At 41.0% G+C, this 19,755-nt stretch overlaps 1 long non-coding RNA gene and 1 other non-coding gene across 2 annotated transcripts in view; one reads left to right on the forward strand and one right to left on the reverse strand.

Moving 5' to 3' along the window:
* Positions 1-18,739, reverse strand: part of LOC126293337 (uncharacterized) — a 78,482-nt gene extending 59,743 nt beyond the window's left edge. The window contains exon 1 of the long non-coding RNA XR_007552272.1: positions 17,585-18,739. This is a non-coding gene — a long non-coding RNA (uncharacterized LOC126293337). The remainder of the gene's footprint in view (positions 1-17,584) is intronic.
* Positions 8,044-8,118, forward strand: Trnas-cga (transfer RNA serine (anticodon CGA)). The gene has a single exon. It is a non-coding gene; the product is annotated as a tRNA-Ser (tRNA).
* Positions 18,740-19,755: the final 1,016 nt, after the last annotated feature.

Below are 19,755 nucleotides of genomic sequence, written 5' to 3' on the forward strand. Positions count from 1 at the left end.
AGTTTGCAGAAGGAGATCTCGGTGGGACGTCACCGAGATGCTCACAAGCACGCAGGGCATCAGATTGGGCAACAGAAGATGTCTCAATGAGCAAAGCAGGGGATCGCATTTTACTCATCGATTCAACTTCGCAATACTTATCTTCAATCGTCTCCACGAAAAACAAAGGCTTGGTCGTGGGAAAACTACCACCGAGGGAAAGGTTTCAACCCAAGCCGGTGGGCTTGCCCCTCCTCCCAGGGGATGACCAGGGAGGGGAAAGCCAAAGGATCAGAAGAAGTAGTGGCACGCCTGTTGCCACTCTTAGAGACGGCCACAGAAAGGCCAGGATGGTGAAGCTTTTGTCGCTTCACGCACAAGGCGTCCGCCCTAGTACCACCAACTCCGATCAGGGGCTCGCCCTGTGGGCGCCACCCAACCACGGCAAGGGCCGGGAGATCTGGTGTCCCAAAATGATGAGCATCAACTCCTGGGCATACACAAGGCGCTAACAGCTCAAGGACTAGTAGTGTGATCCCTGTGGTTTCAGGTGGCTCAGCCAAGTGGGTACTTAACAGCCCCACCACACAGACTGGCTACCGTGCTGATGACCTAGCAGGAGGGGGCCAGGGAAGGGGAAGGGGAAGGGGAAAGGGAGAGGGGGAAGGGGGAAGAGGGAAGGGAAGGGAAGGGAAGGGAAGGGGAGGGGAGGGGAGGTGCGACGGGAGGGGAGGGGAACCTGCGCCATGGAAGCTAGGTAGGGAGTTCATCCCCAAATGCCTCACACTGAACGGAAAATTTTGGAAATGGAGGTCAAACCGCGAGGGGCCAAAAATGCTGAAAAGGAAATGGAAACAGCCAGGAGGACAGCCAGGTCGACATAAAGAAGTCCACTAAGAGGGAAAAGAGGAGGCAGGGACAAAGGAGCAAGGATAGTGAAGGAGAGGAACAGGGATGGTAACGCAGCCTTCAAAGGAAAGAAAAGGAAAGGAGACTGCAATAGCTTGGGGCCCTGTGCGAGCCACACACGTACCCATAAAAGGGCTGAGGGCCCCCTGGGGGGTGTCCAAAGAGGAAATTATGTGAGCAGAAAAAAGAAGAATGGTCCAAACAAACCACTATTGTGAAAGGAATTCAGAAGACACATTTTTGGACTTAAAGTGATGGCTGATCTCATACTGCATGCACTGTATAGTCCAAAAGAAGAAATTTCCTTTGTTTGGCCAATCCCTCAGAAACAGCAGGATAATATTCACTGGCGTGTGTGAACGACTGTGACTGGTCGATTGCAGAGATTATAGACACCAGTTACGAGTTAAATGAAATTGTACTCAACTTTACGCTACCACATGGACCAGCTACTGGATGTAGGTTTCCAGATGAAGGACAACAACACCACCATCAGTGCTCACTTCCTGTACAAAATGTTTTCAAGATTGTATGTGCTCCAGTTCCTATGGTTCAACAGGAAGGCATCACTCTCTGCCAAAGAAAGATACTGAAGCAGTGGAGCACATTTTTAGTTCACTGACTGGCTAATTTCAGTACAAAACAGAGTGCACAGAAGTAGAATAAATTGAAACCTTTAAGTCTTTGGACCTTTCACATACATTTTGGAACCATTTAAAATGCTTGAAAACTGAGTGTCTTACTTATCTCTCAGAACTAAAATTGTGTTAAATAAGGCTAGGTTTTGACTTTTATGAGCCTGTTTTGTGATAATGTGGTAATAAAACAGGTTTTATTTATGGCAAAAATTTCAATTGTTTACAAAACCTGTTCAACCTAAAAGTGGAAGCCCTCCTTTTCAGGAAATGTAGAAATATACGGTGCTAATTAATGGAAAAAAAAAATCAAAATTTTATGGGCTGGCATTTTTGAGAATAAGGGTGGTACAATGCTATGTTATCCCCGTCCTACTCTATGGAGTGGAAACTTGGTTAATTAAAGCAGCTTCCATAAAGAGATTAGAAGCAACAGAAATGTGGTTCTTGCACTGATTACTAAAAATATCATGGACTGAGAAAGTGAGCAATGGATGGATGGATAGAGAATTACTGAGGACAAATAAAAGAAGAAAGACATTGTACCTAGGGCACATTATGAGAGGAAAAAAATACGAACTTCTGCAATTAATTCTAGAAGGCAGAGTAGAAGGAAAGTGCCCACCAGGTAGAAGGAACCAATCATGGTCACAGGATATCAGGACATGGAGAGGCTTCAACAACTTTGAAGAGCTGGTTCCAGAAGAAAGGGAATGCTGCCTGTGAGCAGCCGACGCACTACAAGTGTATGGCACCAATAAAAAGAAAATCCATGAATTATAAAAAAGTTCAGAATGAAATAGTAAAAGAACTTCGACAGGTAAGTCTAAATGCCAAATGGGGGATTTCTTTGTAATCATAAAGCAATTATCTTTCAAATAAAAAAAATCTAGGACTGTTCCAGAGATAATGCATTTTAAAATTTTTTTCCAAAATTCGCATCTTCAAAATGGTATGCACAGTGTCAGGGCTGTATCTTGGAGCAGAAATTTTGTTTTTGAGAAAACAAAAAAATACATGCTCCTTACTTAGTCCTTCATTTTGACATATACTAAATTCAATAACATCTGAGACTATGAAGGTAAAAAAATAAAGTTTAGACTTTTCCACACAACAAACACCAAATCAAAACCACGTTATCATGATGACAACCAAAACTCAAATGAACTAAATACCACACATTAAACTCAGCCACTACCAATGGGCAGCATCAAATACAGTGACACAACATCTACAAACACAACCAACTAAAAAGCTATGTTGTAGTGATGTCACACACCACAACACCATTACATCAAGGGTCAAAGCATAAGGGTGGAAACGGATGCTTCCGTTGATCCTTGACTCTTAATAGTCTTAGCACACCTGTTTCTGTGGCAAGCCTTAACAGTGCCAACAGTACCACCACAGGGAGATACACTTTGAGTGCTAGCAAAAAATACCAGCCATACTTTGGGCTATTCCATGTCAAATCAACACAAAAAAAAGCATTTTCTATCTCACTGTCTCATATTTTCTTGAAATTTGGCACAGCTGTGCTGTTGGTGTAGACTTAGAAAAATATGAATTTTACTGAGATATGTCAACTTGTTTCTGAATTACAGAGCTGTAAAATTGCCATAAATGGTCCCATTTACAGGTAATGTCAGTTTTAGAGTTGCTGTAGAAGCTTTCCTAATTGAGCTGCAGACATAGCGTGGATACCATTTAACAGCATTTTTCATGTCTGTTCCTATGGTACACAGTAATATATACATTAATATAAGAAAACTTTTTCAAAACAAAATCTCAAATTTTAAAATTTCCAAATTTATGGCATGAGTAGCTAGTGTCATTGTTAAATATAAATTTGGGATGATAATTTCTTCATTAGTAAAAATGATGCAGACTGAAGCTATGTTTCCTATAATTTGACTGTGCTCTCATGTTAAATTATTACAACATTACTAATACTGACATTTTGCTGAAAATATACATGAACACTTTTGTGATAAAGATTCAAGCATACAATTCACAGTAAAACTAACTATTAAGTAACAGGATCTGTTTATCATTTTAAGTCTGAAAGGGCTTCATTCCTTTGGTACACATCACTTTCAAGTAAAATATACGTTCTTCCAGTAGGATTCACGGGATTTACTTTCACCAGAACATCCCTTACTGATTCCCACAGCCTCAAACAACTTATTAATCAGATTTGTTTGCAACTTCACGTCACTGTCACTTTCTAATGACAAACTTTCAGCAAACTCAAAAAAAATTTTACATTTTGTAGTTGTGGAAATTTTTCTTACTTTTGATGTGCAATACTTCTTATATTTCATTTTTCTCTTAGCAATGGAAAATATTATGGAAATGGAAGAGGATGTAGATGAAGATGAAATGGGAGATAAGATCCTGCATGAAGAGTTTGACAGAGCACTGAAAGACCCGAGTCGAAACAAGGCCTCCAGAGTAGACAACATTCCATTTGAACTACTGATGGCCTTGGGAGAGCCAGTCATGACAAAACTCTACCAGCTGGTGAGCAAGATGTATGAGACAGGTGAAATACCCTCAGACTTCAAGAAGAATATAATAATTCCAATTCCAAAGAAAGCAGGTGCTGACAGATGTGAAAATTACCGAACTATCAGTTTAATAAGTCACAGCTGCAAAATACTAACGCGAATTCTTTACAGACGAATGGAAAAACTGGTAGATGCGGACCTCGGGGAGGATCAGTTTGGATTCCGTATAAATGTTGGAACACGTGAGGCAATACTGACCTTAGGACTTATCTTACAAGAAAGATTAAGGAAAGGCAAACCTACATTTCTAGCATTTGTAGACTTAGAGAAAGCTTTTGACAATGTTGACTGGAATACTCTCTTTCAAATTCTAAAGGTGGCAGGGGTAAAATACAGGGAGCAAAAGGCTATTTACAATTTCTACAGAAACCAGATGGCAGTTATAAGAATCGAGGGACATGAAAGGGAAGCAGTGGTTGGGAAGGGAGTGAGACAGGGTTGCAGCCTCTCCCTGATGTTATTCAATCTGTATGTTGAGCAAGCTGTAAAGGAAACAAAAGAAAAATTCGGAGTAGGTATTAAAATCCATGGAGGAGAAATAAAAACTTTGAGGTTCGCCGATGACATTTTAATTCTATCACTGACAGCAAAGGACTTGGAACAGCAGTTGAACGGAATGGACAGTGTCTTGAAAGGAGGATATAAGATGAACATCAGCAAAAGCAAAATGAGGATAATGGAATGTAGTCGAATTAAGTCGGGTGATGCTGAGGGAATTATATTAGGAAATGAGGCACATAAAGTAGTAAAAGAATTTTGGTATTTGGGGAGCAAAATAACTGATGATGGTTGAAGTAGAGAAGATATAAAATGTAGACTGGCAATGGCTAGGAAAGCATTTCTGAAGAAGAGAAATTTGTTAACACCGAGTATTGATTTAAGTGGTATTGATTTAAGTGTCAGGAAGTCGTTTCTGAAAGTATTTGTGTGGAGTGTAGTCATATATGGTAGTGAAACATAGACGATAAATAGTTTGGACAAGAAGAGAATAGAAGCTTCCGAAATGTGGTGCTACAGAAGAATGCTGAAGATTAGATGGGTAGATCGCATAACTAATGAGGAAGTATTGAATAGGATTGGGGAGAAGAGAAGTTTGTGGCACAACTTAACCAGAAGAAGGTATCAGTTGGTAGGACATGTTCTAAGGCATCAAGGGATTACCAGTTTAGTATTGGAGGGCAGTGTGGAGGGTAAAAATCGTAGAGGGAGACCAAGAGATGAATACACTAAGCAGATTCAGATGGATGTAGGTTGCGGTAAGTACTGGGAGATGAAGAAGCTTGCACAGGATAGGATAGCATGGAGAGCTGCATCAAACCAATCTCAGGACTGAAGACCACAACAACAACAACTTAGCAATGGGAGATTCAGCCAACTGTTCAAGAGATATGTTAAGTGACTGAACAACATCTGAAGTAGTTACAAATTCTGAATGATCAAGTTCAACATTTTTGTCATTCAGGAATTGTGCATTTTTAAGATAACAATATCCTTCTTACATTTATTGCAGATTCATGAACCACAGAAAATTTGCGGATACAGTTCAGGCATGCTGCTGTCTCTCAGAAAGTGATTTGTTTTCTGTAACAATTTGGAAAAATGCCCGTTTGCATATTGTGGGACAATGTGTCAGTTTCCATCTTTAGGGGAAAAAAGCACTCTAACACATTTAGTGTTAAAGTACAAACACAGTTGTTAAAATTAGCCAGTAACATTTACATTTTCATGATTGATTTTATGTCATTTTATAGCTTCCAATAACAACTTGTTTTACTGAAGCACTAAATATCTGGCCTAAACAATACATAGTCTTTGATATCAGATCACAAGTAACTAACTAATTACACACAAACAATGCAAAAAAACATTCACCCAGGATGGGCTCTAATCTACGACAGTGGGTATTATTGTAACAGTTAACATGTGAACACAGTTGAATTATTGGAAACAGAGCGTCAATCTTAATTTTTTTTCACTAATGAAGAAATTATTACCCCAAATTTATATTTTGGCCTGAGACTTACAATGATACTAAAGATCGCGTCACGTAAGAAGGCGGCCCAATTTTCAGCCATTCTGCGCATCCCCCTCCACTAGCCACTAGCGGCCAATAATGTTCAATCTCTTTCCTAGCAGCTAGCAGAGTGTTACAACTAGACAGCATGAATTTCACTCCTACATGTTGCACTCTTGCCGCACTTCACGACAACTGAATTATTCATTCAAACATCATTTTTTTCCCTTTTTTCCCTTGCAGCAGTATAGCTGTGAATGTGTATCTTGTAAATGTTTAAGGGTGATTAGAAGAATAGCCAGATGACAGCAATAAAAGTGAAGTGCTTCACAAGCAGATGAGGTGGATTGTTTACCGCATTTATAACTTGTTCAAACATGAATTTTAAAGCAAGCCTCATACTGTTGACACTGGAAAACTCCAGAATGGACTCCAGAACCATGTCGTGTCAGCAAGAGAACTGTAAAGAGAAACAGAAGTGTCAGAGCTGTAGAAACCATTGAAACAGTCAGTTTCATGTCATCTGGAAAGCATTGAAATAACAAGGAACCTGAAACACAAATGTATAGTTTTAACAACAATGTTTTAAAGTTCTCCATGTGAATGATGAATACCTGACATAGCAGAAACATGTTATAGTTATGCAGGCTTCAATAGTAAGCGCTTCGTCACGGTAAAGAATTTTAAAAGATGTTGGTTCCAGGTATGTTAAGAAAAGAACTTTTAGTTCACAGAAGTGACATAGGTGCAGCACAAACTATATCCCACATAAAGATTCATGATACAAGAGAAGGAGGTAGCTAAACAGTGTATTACCTTGATGAACCATGGATCAATTGGAATTATCACAAGAAGACCTGCTGGAAAATGGATGATGGTACTGGCAGTTTTAAAGTTCTCATAGGGTTAGGTTCTTGGATAATTATTCTGCATGCTGACTCGTCTTCTGGTTTTATTTCTGAGAATAAACTTGTATTTACGTGTAAAAAAAACACCAGTGATTACCATTCGGCAATTAACGTTGTCAGGTTCATGATGTGATTCACAATTCTTGCCATACCTTGCTTCGAAGTCGGTCATTGCCAGTTATAATTCAACTGTTATAGAGAAAACATCAAGTACAAATACCAGAAAAGCAGATATTTTTCCCCAGCTTAAAAATAAATATATTATGTACCGTATAAACCAGACTCGTGCCGATCTCCTGCAGCCTGTTAATTTATACAGGTCACATGACAGAACGAACAAACTTGACTTCCTTGCATGTGATCAGGATCACACAGTTTTGTGTTTATCAACAGGTCACTGTCATTGCAACCCCAATTAATTAATTTGGTCAAAGTGTTTTAAGGCTATGTGGGAGAAAAAAACAACACATTCAAGGCAACATACAGTGAATCGCTTGTGCACGAGCAATACACAGTGAGGTAACAGACAATATCCCACCAGTAGAGTGGGCACAGTCAGTGTGGCATGCTGAAAAGCTTCAGAATGAATAATTTTACAAGGAAACTTTCTGGCAGATTAAAACTGTGTGCCCGACCAAGACTCAAACTCGGGACCTTTGCCTTTCGCGGGCAAGTGCTCTACCAACTGAGCTACCGAAGCACGACTCACGCCCGGTACTCACAGCTTTACTTCTGCCAGTATCCGTCTCCTCCTTCCAAACTTTACAGAAGATGTAAAGATGTTTCCAGAATGAGATTTTCACTCTGCAGCGGAGTGTGCGCTGATATGAAACTTCCTGGCAGATTAAAACAGTTTTAATCTGCCATTCTGGAAACATCCCCCAGGCTGTGGCTAAGCCATGTCTCCACAGTATCCTTTCTTTCAGGAGTTCTAGTTCTGCATGTTTCGCAGAAGAGCTTCTGTAAAGTTTGGAAGGTAGGAGACAGATACTGGCAGAAGCAAAGCTGTGAGTACCGGGCGTGAGTCGTGCTTCGGTAGCTCAGTTGGTAGAGCACTTGCCCGCGAAAGGCAAAGGTCCCGAGTTCGAGTCTCGGTCAGGCAAACAGTTTTAATCTGCCAGGAAGTTTCATATCAGCGCACACTCCACTGCAGAGTGAAAATCTCATTCTGGAATTTTACAAGGAAGTGATGATGGATATAAGTCTTGAACCTATCATCGTAATTTACAATCAGATTGTTTGGAAACAGACTCAAATAGAACTGACAATGTTATTACAATGTAGACTTTGAAACAAAGTAGATAATGGTTAATTGTTTGCTTGTTCAGTGGATTTTAAAAGTGGTCTCTCATTGTATTATTGAATGTGTTAGTTTACACTCATAATGCTCGTTAACAACAAAAAATATGACTATTTGCTGACTATTTTTACAATAGTCATTTGAATTAATCTTTTCTACCACTAAATGATTTCAGTTTATGCCTGAAGTTAATTCTGTTGTGTATTAAATTTTTACTTATAATGCAGTTCAAATCATAATAAAGGGTAATTATTGCAAGCACTTCCAATTACCTTGTCATTAGACAATTATTATTTCGAGAAAAATTGTACTTCACGTCTTTACAAAGCTGGGTCAGCTGTTCTCACCTCCCGATGTCAAGCAGAGTAAGTCTGTGGAGTATGGGCTCAACGTCATCATGACATGAATTAATCATGGCTGATTGAAATCAATTTTAATAATTTTTGTTCCCCTCATAGATTTGAACGTATAACACAATGTACCACAGGATGAGCCTGACTGTTGTCTGTAGCAATGCAGTTCGGCAACGTGGACTTTGTTTGCCCGATCTCTGCTGCCGCGCATGAGCAGTTCTCATCTGTCCACGGTTCGTTTCCACTTCGCCTCTATGCACAGAAGCACCATTCCATATTTTTGGGGCCATTTATGATGATTTTACAGCTCTTTAATTCAGAAATGATTTGACATATTTTAGTAAAATTTCATATTTTTTCTAAGTCTATACCAACTGTAAATAGTGGCTAATATTTTCAACAATCATTTCTTAACAGTCACAAATCAAATGGGGTGCCTGGGTTCTGTAAAGAAGTCTACAGAATTCATCCATAACACCTTAACTAAGAAAATAGATTAGGTGTGTGTTCGGAAAATGGCAGTGAAAGAAATAGAAAAAGTAATTCTCATTGAACAACAAACACAGCTGACGGCTGCTATTCAGGCGTTGTCGACGTCGCTTACTCATCTTATGTCTTCCTCTTCTCCGCCTCCATTCCCTCCTTACGACGAGGCCGCTGAAGACTGGGAGGATTATGAGAAGCATTTGCGGCAACACTTCTTGGCTTTCGGCGTTGTCGACACTCCTATGTGTAAGTCGTTATTTCTATCTTGGATTTCCCCACGGATCTATCAGCTGCTATCTCAGTTAGCCCCTCTGTGGGAACCTGCATCTCTGTCCTTCCAAGAAATGTGTGACTTATTGTCTAACTATTAAGTTGTTGCCGCCCGTGTGGCGTTCTACCGGTGTCGTAAACAGCCCCATCAATCTTACAGGGCTTGGGCGGCGGAACTACACGGTCTGAGTAGGAAATGTCAGTTTGTCACTCATCATGAGTCTTATGCTGATTCAATGGTTAGGGATGCTATTCTATGGCTTGCTCCTGATAAAGAAGTTTGGCAACATGCCCTACAACTGCCAAACCCGTTGTTGTCGGAAGTTCTAAGCATCACTGAATCCTTTGAAGTGTCTCACGCTGCTGGCGCGCAAATAGACGCGTGGTGTGATGTAGGCGCTGTACAGTCAACTTTTGACATGGACAATTTGCCTGTTTCGCAGGAGAACAAAGATGTGGCGGCGGTTCACTCGCGTAAACAATGCCACGTTGGGCCGCAACGCACGCAGCGAAATCAGCAACCACAGAAGCAGGTTCGTTCCGCACTTCCTTCTTGCCCACGTTGTTTCGTACAGCATGGCAGGGCCACGTGTCCAAAACATTGGGCCACGTGTAATTCATGTAGGAAAAAAAGGCCACATTGCTTCTGTGTGTCAGCCCCTAAAGTTCCTGTCGACGAGGACGTGGCATCGGATCCCCTTCGCAACTACCGTGCCTTGCGCCTTCGTCTGTCTGTTCGTGATGGTGTTGTTCTTCTGGCCACGAATGACTCATCTCCACAGGTCGTGGTGCCAGCCTCTCTTCGCAAAGATGATCTCAAACTGTTGCACGAAGGGCATTGGGGTATTTCTCGGACTAAGTCCCTGGCCCGCAGGCACGTTTATTGGCCCGGTATTGATTCAGACATCGCCCACACAGTTGCTGCGTGTGGTCAGTGTGCTCAACAACTGGCTGCACCTCGTACAATGCCCTCTTCGTGGCCTGATCCGGTGCAGCCACGGGAACGGGTGCACGTTGACTTTGCCGACCCCTTCCTCGGTACTTATTGGCTACTGTTGATTGCCGCCTTCTCGAAGTTTTCATTTGTTGTTCGATGTCCATCGCCCACCACTGCGGTGACGACGCTGGCTTTGTCCAAAATCTTTGTGCTAGAAGGTCTTCCGTCCACGATCGTCACGGACAATGGCCCTCAGTTCTCTTCGCAGACCTTCCATGATTTTTATACTGGACAAGGGATTCATCATGTTACAGCACCGCCCTTCCATCCGCAATCGAATGGGGAGGTCGAGCACCTTGTCTGCACATTCAAAAGCCAGATGAAAAAATTCCGTACTGATTTTTCCACTGATGATGCTCTGCTACAATTTCTGAGTTCTTATCGCTTCACGCCTCTGGGTGATGGCAGCTCTGCTGAACTCTTGCACGGCCGCCAACCGCGCACTCTACTGCACCTGCTTCACCCTGTCAGGCCTTGTGCTGTGTCCCCTAGTGCGGGAAAATACTCGGTGGGCACCGACGTGTGGGCACGAGGGTATGTATCTCGCCCTAAATGGATTCCAGGGGTGGTCAAGGTTTTTCGCAACCGCCGGCTTTGTGAAATACATACGGACGACGGCACAGTTGTTCGCCATTACGACCAGATGCGCCCACGAGTGGTGGCCACGCCGGTGCCACAGCCCCTTCCTTCGCCTCCACCAGCCGGAGTAGCCAGACCCATCGCTGCTGCCGATCTACCGTACGTGTCGATGCAGCCGACGTCGCTAATGCTTCCGAGTATGCCGGAACCGGCCCCAGTTGCGACGCCGTCTTCTCCGGGACCCATCTCGCTGGAGCACACCCCCGGGTCCACGACACCTGTGGATGCTGCTCCGGAGTTTTCACCCGTCATCTCGTCCAGGAGGCACGTTTCAAGCACGAGCTTCCATCCTGGACATTTTCGACCGTACTCTCGTGTCTCTCCGCGGGATCTTCTCAGGGCCTCACAAGAGACCGTGGATGTCTCCGCACTGTCCATGTCTCCAAGGAAGTGAGTGTTATTTTTTCAAGGGGGGAAAAGTGTCGTGACAGCGCCACGACATTTAACAATGCCGCCACGACAGTACGCGCAAGTGGCAATAGAGGCGCTCCGCAACTCGACTGAGCGCGGGAGTGCCAGCTAGCTACGAACGGCGCCGGCCGCATGTCACGGCACGGCAGTCGAATAAGAGATACTGAGTTGTTATCATGTAACCAGCTATTGTTTCTAAGCGAGTGTGTTTGAATACCCACGCAATTATTGGTGATTAAAGGTTATAACAGAAATGACCACAATAAAAACAGCATCCTTTGGCTATTTCCATTAACTTGTGGCCTATGGTAGTCTGCCTACTTGGCTGAATGGTAATGTGCTTGCCTCCCATACTACAGTCCCAGGTTCGATTCCCAGCCAGGTTGGAGATTTTCTCCACTCGTGGACGGGGTGTTGTGTTGTCCTCACCAACATTTCATCCTCATCATTGGCACACGAGTCACCCAATGTGATGTAAACTGAAACAACTCTCACTTGGCAGCCGAACTTCTCCGGATGGGGCCTCCTGGCCAGCAATGCCATACGATCATTTCATTTCATTTCATGGGCTACAGTGTAATATGCTGGAGAAAAAAACAGACAGCAAGAAAAGTGTTCCATGCACAGAAGTGAACCATAGGAGTTATGTGTGGAGTACATCCAAGCCACCCATGCAGAAATCTATTCAGAGATCTTCAAATCTTTACAACAACTGCTCAACAAATTTTTCCCTGATGTGTCTTTTTTTTTTTTTTTTCAAGGAACAGCAAGTTATTTAAAACCAATAGTTTTTACCATGATTACAACACCAGAAGAAAATAATAATGAGCATGATGCAGAAAGGGGTTTTATTACAGTAACACCCAGATTTTTAATGTCCTTCCACCAGTAATTAAAGAACTGGCTGGAAACATACCCAAGTTTAAAGAAAAGCTAAGGCAGTTCCTTCTAGATGCGCCTCATTATAGTACAGAGAAATTTCTATGCCAAAATGCGTAATACCTCCACAGTATGCTTAAATCTACTTTTGTGGCCTTTATGGCTTAACCATCATTCATCCAGAAGTCAATTATAATAACTCATACATAAGTTTATATGTTAGCTTATTTGTTCCTGTTGTGGTATGTACATGATAAGAACAATGTACTATTTATAAAGTAGGCCTGCACATTTGCCACATTTCAAAAAAATCTGAAATGGTGAGGTTTAGACCCCGTGTTCGGTGTTGATTTGGCCTTGAATAACCCCTATACATTGAAATTGTGTCTATCCTAGCAGAGATTTATGAAATTCTTACAGTTTTTGTACGAAGCAGCACACCCATCAGTGAAATATTCAGCACAAGCAAGGGGAATTAGCAGGAAATTCACACTTTCGGAAACTCAGTGCAGAGGAATAATACAACAACTGTTTGCATGTAACTGTTTGACTACTTTGTAAATAAAATAGAAAGAAACTTCCACATGGGAAAAATATATGTCTGCTTGTGTCTTTATGTGTGTGTGTGTGTGTGTGTGTGTGTGTGTGTGTGTGTGTGTGTGTGTGTGTATGTGCGCGCGCACGAGTATATACCTATCCTTTTTTACCCCTAAGGTAAGTCTCTCCGCTCCCGGGATTGGAATGACTCCTTACCCTCTCCCTTAAAACCCACATCCTTTCATCTTTCCTTTCCCTTTCTTCTTTCCTGACGAAGCAACCGCCGGTTGCGAAAGCGCGTAATTTTGTGTCTGTGTTATTTTATTGTGCCTGTCTACCGGCGCTTTCCCGCTTGCTAAGTCTTGGAATATGTTTGACTATTTTGTAATATATAAAAACAGGGCAGCTACCATTGCTCCAATGGTACCCCTGTACTTCATCTTTAACAACAAAACTGAGATTTTCACTGAAATCCCCTAAAATTAGCACTTACTTTCTTCAAGTATCGTACCCTCATTTTTAGGAATTTCAATGTGTTTTAAATTTATGTTCATCACCATTTATGATTACTTCCCACACAATTTTTGTTTTCTTGACTGTTGTGATTTCAAATGGGCTACAAACTGTTTGGGATAATTTATTTAATGAGAGTGACATGAAAATTCCACACTTCTAATGGCTGTGCTCATCTGTTCAGGTATGTTTCCAGCATGCAGAACATTACCAGCTTGTAGCACCATGCACCACTCGCTAGTTATCCTCAACTGTTCCTTCTCAGTGATAATTTCCCTGTACGCAAAGGGCAATGAAGATCCTCAGTTATAATGTACACCTCCTATTTATATCATATAGGTAGCTTGATAATTCTACAAATAAACTGATGTTCCATAAAGTAAATACTTACATCTGTAACAACAGAAGCCTAAAAGGAATTTTCTAAGAGGCCTCACTGATAGGGTATATTTTCCAGTTTTCATTTGAATTCAATAAGTCAGATCCCTTAATTGGGCATGTAGGTTAGAAAATTTAAAAAGGGAAATGGATAGGTGAAAGTTAGATATAGTGGGAATTAGTGAAGTTGGGTGGCAGGAGGAACAAGACTTTTGGTCAGGTGAATACAGGGTTATAAATACAAAATCAAATAGTGGCAATGCAGGAGTAGGTTAAATAATGAATAAAAAAAATAGGAGTGCGGGTAAGCTACTACAAACAGCATAGTGAACGCATTATTGTGGCCAAGATAGACACGAAGCCCACACCTACTACAGTAGCATAAGTTTATATGCCAACTAGCTCTGCAGATATGAAACTTCCTGGCAGATTAAAACTGTGTGCCCGACCGAGACTCGAACTCAGGACCTTTGCCTTTCGCGGGCAAGTGCTCTACCTCCTGAGCTACCGAAGCACGACTCACGCCCGGTACTCACAGCTTTACTTCTGCCAGTATCCGTCTCCTACCTTCCAAACTTTACAGATGCTCTCCTTGCAGAACTAGCATTTGCTCAGGTGGTAGAGCACTTGCCCGCGAAAGGCAAAGGTCCCGAGTTCGAGTCTCGGTCGGGCACACAGTTTTAATCTTCAGGAAGTTTCATATCAGCGCACACTCCGCTGCAGAGTGAAAATTTCATTCTGGAGCTCTGCAGATGATGAAGAAATCGAAGAAATGTATGATGAGATAAATGAAATTATTCAGGTACTGAAGGGAGACGAAAATTTAATAGTCATGGGTGACTGGAATTCAAGAGTAGGAAAAGGAGAGAAGGAAACATAGTTGATGAATATGGATTGGGGATAAGAAATTAAAGAGGAAGCCGCCTGGTAGAATTTTGCGCAGAGCATAACTTAAACATAGTTAACACTTGGCTTAAGAATCATAAAAGAAGGTTGTATACATGGAAGAGCCCTGGAAATACTAAAAGGTATCAGATAGATTATATAATGGTAAAATATAGATTTAGGAACCAGGTTTTAAGTTGTAAGACATTTCCAGGGGCAGATGTGGACTCTGACCACAATTTATTGGCAACGAGCTGTAGATTAAAAGTGAAGAAACTGCAAAAAGGTGGGAATTTAAGGAGATGGGACATGGATAAACTGAAAGAACCAGAAGTTGTACAGGGAGAGCATAAGGGAACAATTGACAGGAATGCGGGAAAGAAATACAGTACAAGAAGAATGGGTAGCTTTGAGGGATGAAGTAGTGAAGGTAGCAGAGGATCAAGTAGGCAAAAAGACGAGGGCCAGTAGAAATCCTTGGGTAACAGAAGACATATTGAATTTAACCGATGAAGGTAGAAAATATAAAAATGCAGTAAGTTAAGCAGGCAAAAAGGAATACAAACATCTCAAAAACGATATCAATAAGAAGTGCTAAATGGCTAAGCAGGGATGACTGGTAGACAAATGGAAGGATGTAGAGGCTTATATCACTAGGTGTAATATAGATATTGCCTACGGGAAAATTAAAGAGACCTTTGGAGAAAGGAGAACCACTTGCATGAATATAAAGAGCTTTGATGGAAACCCAGTTCTAAGTAAAGAAGGGAAAGCAGAAAGGTGGAAGGAGTATATAGAGGGTCTATACAAGGGCAAGGTACTTGAAGACAATATTATGGAAATGGAAGAAGATGTAGATGAGAATGAAATGGGAGATATGATACTGCGTGAAGAGTTTGACAGAGCACTGAAAGGCCTGAGTCGAAACAAGGCCCCCGGAGTAGACAACATTCCATTAGAACTACTGGCAGCCTTGGGAGAGCCAGTCCTGACAAAACTCTACCATCTGGTGAGCAAGATGTATGAGACAGGCAAAATACCCTCAGACTTCAAAAAGAATATAATAATTTAAATCCCAAAGACAGCAGGTGTTGACAGATGTGAAAATTACCAAAATATCAGTTTAACAAGTCACAGCTGTAAAATACTAACGCAAGTTCTTTACAGATGAATGGAAAAACTGATACAAGCCAACCTTAGGGAAGATCAATTTGGATTCCATAGAAATGTTGGAACACATGAGGCAATATCGACCCTACGACTTATCTTAGAAGAAAGATTAAGGAACTGAAAATGTATGTTTCTAGCATTTGTAGACTTAGAGAAAGCTTCTGACAATGGTGATTGGAATAGTCTCTTTCAAATTATGAAGGTGGCAGAGGTAAAATACAGGGAGCGAAAGGCTATTTACAATTTCTACAGAAACCAGATGGCAGTTATAAGAATCAAGGGGTATGAAAGGGAAGCAGTGGTTGGGAAGGGAGTGAGACAGGGTTGTAGCCTCTCTCAGATGTTATTCAATCTGTATATTGAGCAAGCAGTGAAGGAAACAAAAGAAAAATTTGGAGTAGGTATTAAAATCCATGGAGAAGAAACAAAAACTTTAAGGTTCACCGGTGACATCGTAATTCTGTCAGAGACAGCAAAGGACTTGGAAGAGCAGTTGAACGGAATGGACAGTGTCTTGAAAGGAGGATATAAGATGAACATCAACAAAAGATAAACGAGGATAATGGAATGTAGTCAAATTAAGTCGGGTATTGCTGAGGGAATTAGAATAGGAAATGAGACACTTAAAGTAGTAAAGGAGTTTTGCTATTTGGGGGGAAAAATCACTGATGATGGTCGAAGTAGAGAGGATATAAAATGTACACTGGCAATTGCAAGAAATGTGTTTCTGAAGAAGAGGTATTTGTTAACATGGAGTATAAATTTAAGTGTCAGGAAGTCTTTTCTGAATGTATTTGTATGGAGTGTAGCCATGTACGGAAGTGAAACATAGACGATAAATAGTTTGGACAAGAAGAGAATAGAAGCTTTCGAAATGTGGTGCTACAGAAGAATGCTGAAGATTAGATGGGTAGATCACATAACTAATGAGGAGGTATTGAATAGAATTGGGGAGAAGAGGAGCTTGTGGCACAACTTGACTAAAAGAAGGGATCGGTTTGGTAGGACATGTTCTGAGACATTGAGGGATCACCAATTTAGTATTGGAGGCCTCGTGGAGGGTAAAAATCGTAGAGGGAGACCAAGAGATGAATACACTAAGCAGATTCAGAAGGATGTAGGCTGCAGTATGTACTCGGAACTTGCACAGTATAGAGTAGCATGTAGAGCTGCATCAAACCAGTCTCAGGACTGAAGACCACAACAACAACAACAACAACAACAACATTATTTTTCTTAATCCAATTTACCCAACACTCTCCCTGCTCGCTCCTGCGAATAAAAAGTTATTTACTTTGGATGTAACGAACCGTCTACTTTTTCTTATACCACTGCAGACAGTAAGGCATTTTTTTCTTTGTTTCATCGTGTTTTGTTAACAAAATATATATTATGCAATTGCCTAAAATTGGTAATTTCGTATTCGGGCCTAATGTCAACATTGTTAATTGTCCATGACAGAATATTCTAATGGCTAATAAATACGCATTAGTGCAATTACACGGAAATATTCCTGAGACCTAGCTACCTGAAGAGCTGATTTCATTGTGACATACGAGTTTCCCTCCTTCTTGTCTGTGGAGCATTTTCATTGCCAGTAATACAGTTTGTATACAACATTTGAGTTGTATAATAATTACAGGTTTGTTATTACATTACAGTTTTTTTCCTTACTCTTTTGTTGTTATGCGAGTAACAACTTTTTGTAGCATAAAAGTCGTAATGTTAAATTAAAATTTGTTTCTACTTACGATTTGTAATTTTATTAGTGCATATATGCCGTGCTGGAGTTGTACTTAGATGATCCGCATGCACAGGATTCATATTTCCGGAGTTTGAAGCATACATTTCGGCTAACACTCGACTTCCACTTATCACTGTGTTTTGGTTTGGTTTGTTTACAGTGCCAACTGTCAGTCGTAGGTCTGTGTTTTTCGTTCACTGCCGCCTCAGTAGAGGGGGGCTATTACGTCACGCGTTTCAACTTTTGTTAGCGATTGACTTTCGTCACGCACTATTTGATGTGACATCATTACAAAGTTGTTAGCGTTATTTCAAGACACCGGCAAATTTCAGAAGTACGACCTGCTTGTAATGGGATAAAACATTTTTGAAGGAAAAGTATTTGACGCAAGTTTGCACGTTTTGACCGAGATGTATCTTAGATTTGACAGTATTACTCGGAGTAAAATTTTTGACCAACAGTTTTAAACGTTTATTATCAAATGTGTGCTCACGTTTTATTACAGATTGCAGTATTAGAGAATATCGTCAATAACTACTATTGAATCATAATAAATAAGTATATATTTTTTTAATAAACGCCGTACATATGACTCAAGAAAACGTCAAGGTATATACAACAACCAATTTCACGTTAATTACTTAACGAAGTGTTATATTCGGCAGGGGGAAGGGCCCAATACGTAACTTCAGCCATTGTAGCTGCTAACTGAGTGAGAGTTGTGTGCTATTTTAAAAGTTTACTCAGTCTGAAATTTGTTTATTGTAAAGTTTGAGTTATGGAGTGCTGCAGAACAAGAAGAAGAAAAGTGATGTACGTACCCACAACACTAGAAGGGAAAGTGACATATATTGCCCGTTGTTCAATTTGCTGCAATAAAACTTTTTTATCATTTGCCCAATCACACAGAAATGACTGACATGTAGCGAAGCAAATGTTACATCTAACACAGCGAGTAGTTCTACTCTCTATGCATCTAATTTCAAATCAGTTCTTCTGGACAACTCCTTCTATTCCATCGATGACTTTTTACTTGAAAACTGGGAGCCACTAAAATAAATAAAAAAAACCTTGTCTTCAAGTGTAGTTGCATTAGTAGGAATAATAATGTGTTCATTAATGTTAACAGTAATCATGTACACATATCCTGTAAACTGACTCGTCCCACATCATTTCAATAAAAGAATCGTACAAATGGCCTATGGACATTGTAACTCGGTAACTTAATATCTTTCTATGTGAAGTACATTGCAGCAAAGTTAACCAACACAGTTCAAAGAAATGATCATGTCACACATCAGACCGCAAACTTTGTAACTAGTTCTACTAAAATCAGGACATTAAAAGCCAAGGGTCCTGGATGATCAATGCTTGCACTGATCAGACTTGGTGTGAACCTATGAATTTGTTGTAGCTTTGCCTATTTGGCGACAGGAATGATACCAATAGCAGGGATGAGATGTTGACACGATAATACTGCTTTATTGATCATTTCTGATGTACAAGACATCCACATAGTACAAGGTTGCCTAGATAAATTTTGTAAAAAATATTGTAAACAACCACGAGCGAGAAGTGTTTGAGCTGCCGTAGGAAAGTCAGTTCTGGGGTGCTGTTCAGATGGTTACAGGGGGGTGAATATATTGGCATCGGGGAAGTAAATGGGTCTCTTCCATGGTATTACAGCTTATGTACAAGGGATAGGAAAATATCGGAACAGGAAGGGAAGATTAGAGCCCATCAGGTTGAACTGGATAGTGCTAGGGAGGAACTGATGAGGTTAAGTGGAGAGGAGGATGAAGACAGGTGGGAAGTGGTAGCAAGGAACAGGGGCGACAGAAAGAGAACAGTATCGTACAGTTTCACCATTGGAATAAACAATAGATTTGCCTTGCTACCTCAATCAGCTAAGGAAGAGGCTCAAGAAGATGTAAGTGCAGCCAGCACTCAACAAACTTTCACTAGTAAACCTACTGTTGCAAGAAAAGTAGAAAGTAGGAGGAAAGTTCTGTTGTTAGGTAGTAGCCATAGAAGAGGTGTGGACCAGATTTTGCAGGAAAAATTAGGTGACAGGTAAAAGGCCACAAGTATTTTTAAGCCCAGTGCATGTCTTAGCCAAGTGATAGAGGATGTAGAATCACTGTTCAAAGGTTTTACAAAGCAAGATCATGTTGTGGT

This window comes from Schistocerca gregaria, chromosome 10 (assembly GCF_023897955.1).
Source record: "Schistocerca gregaria isolate iqSchGreg1 chromosome 10, iqSchGreg1.2, whole genome shotgun sequence".
NCBI lineage: Eukaryota > Metazoa > Arthropoda > Insecta > Orthoptera > Acrididae > Schistocerca > Schistocerca gregaria.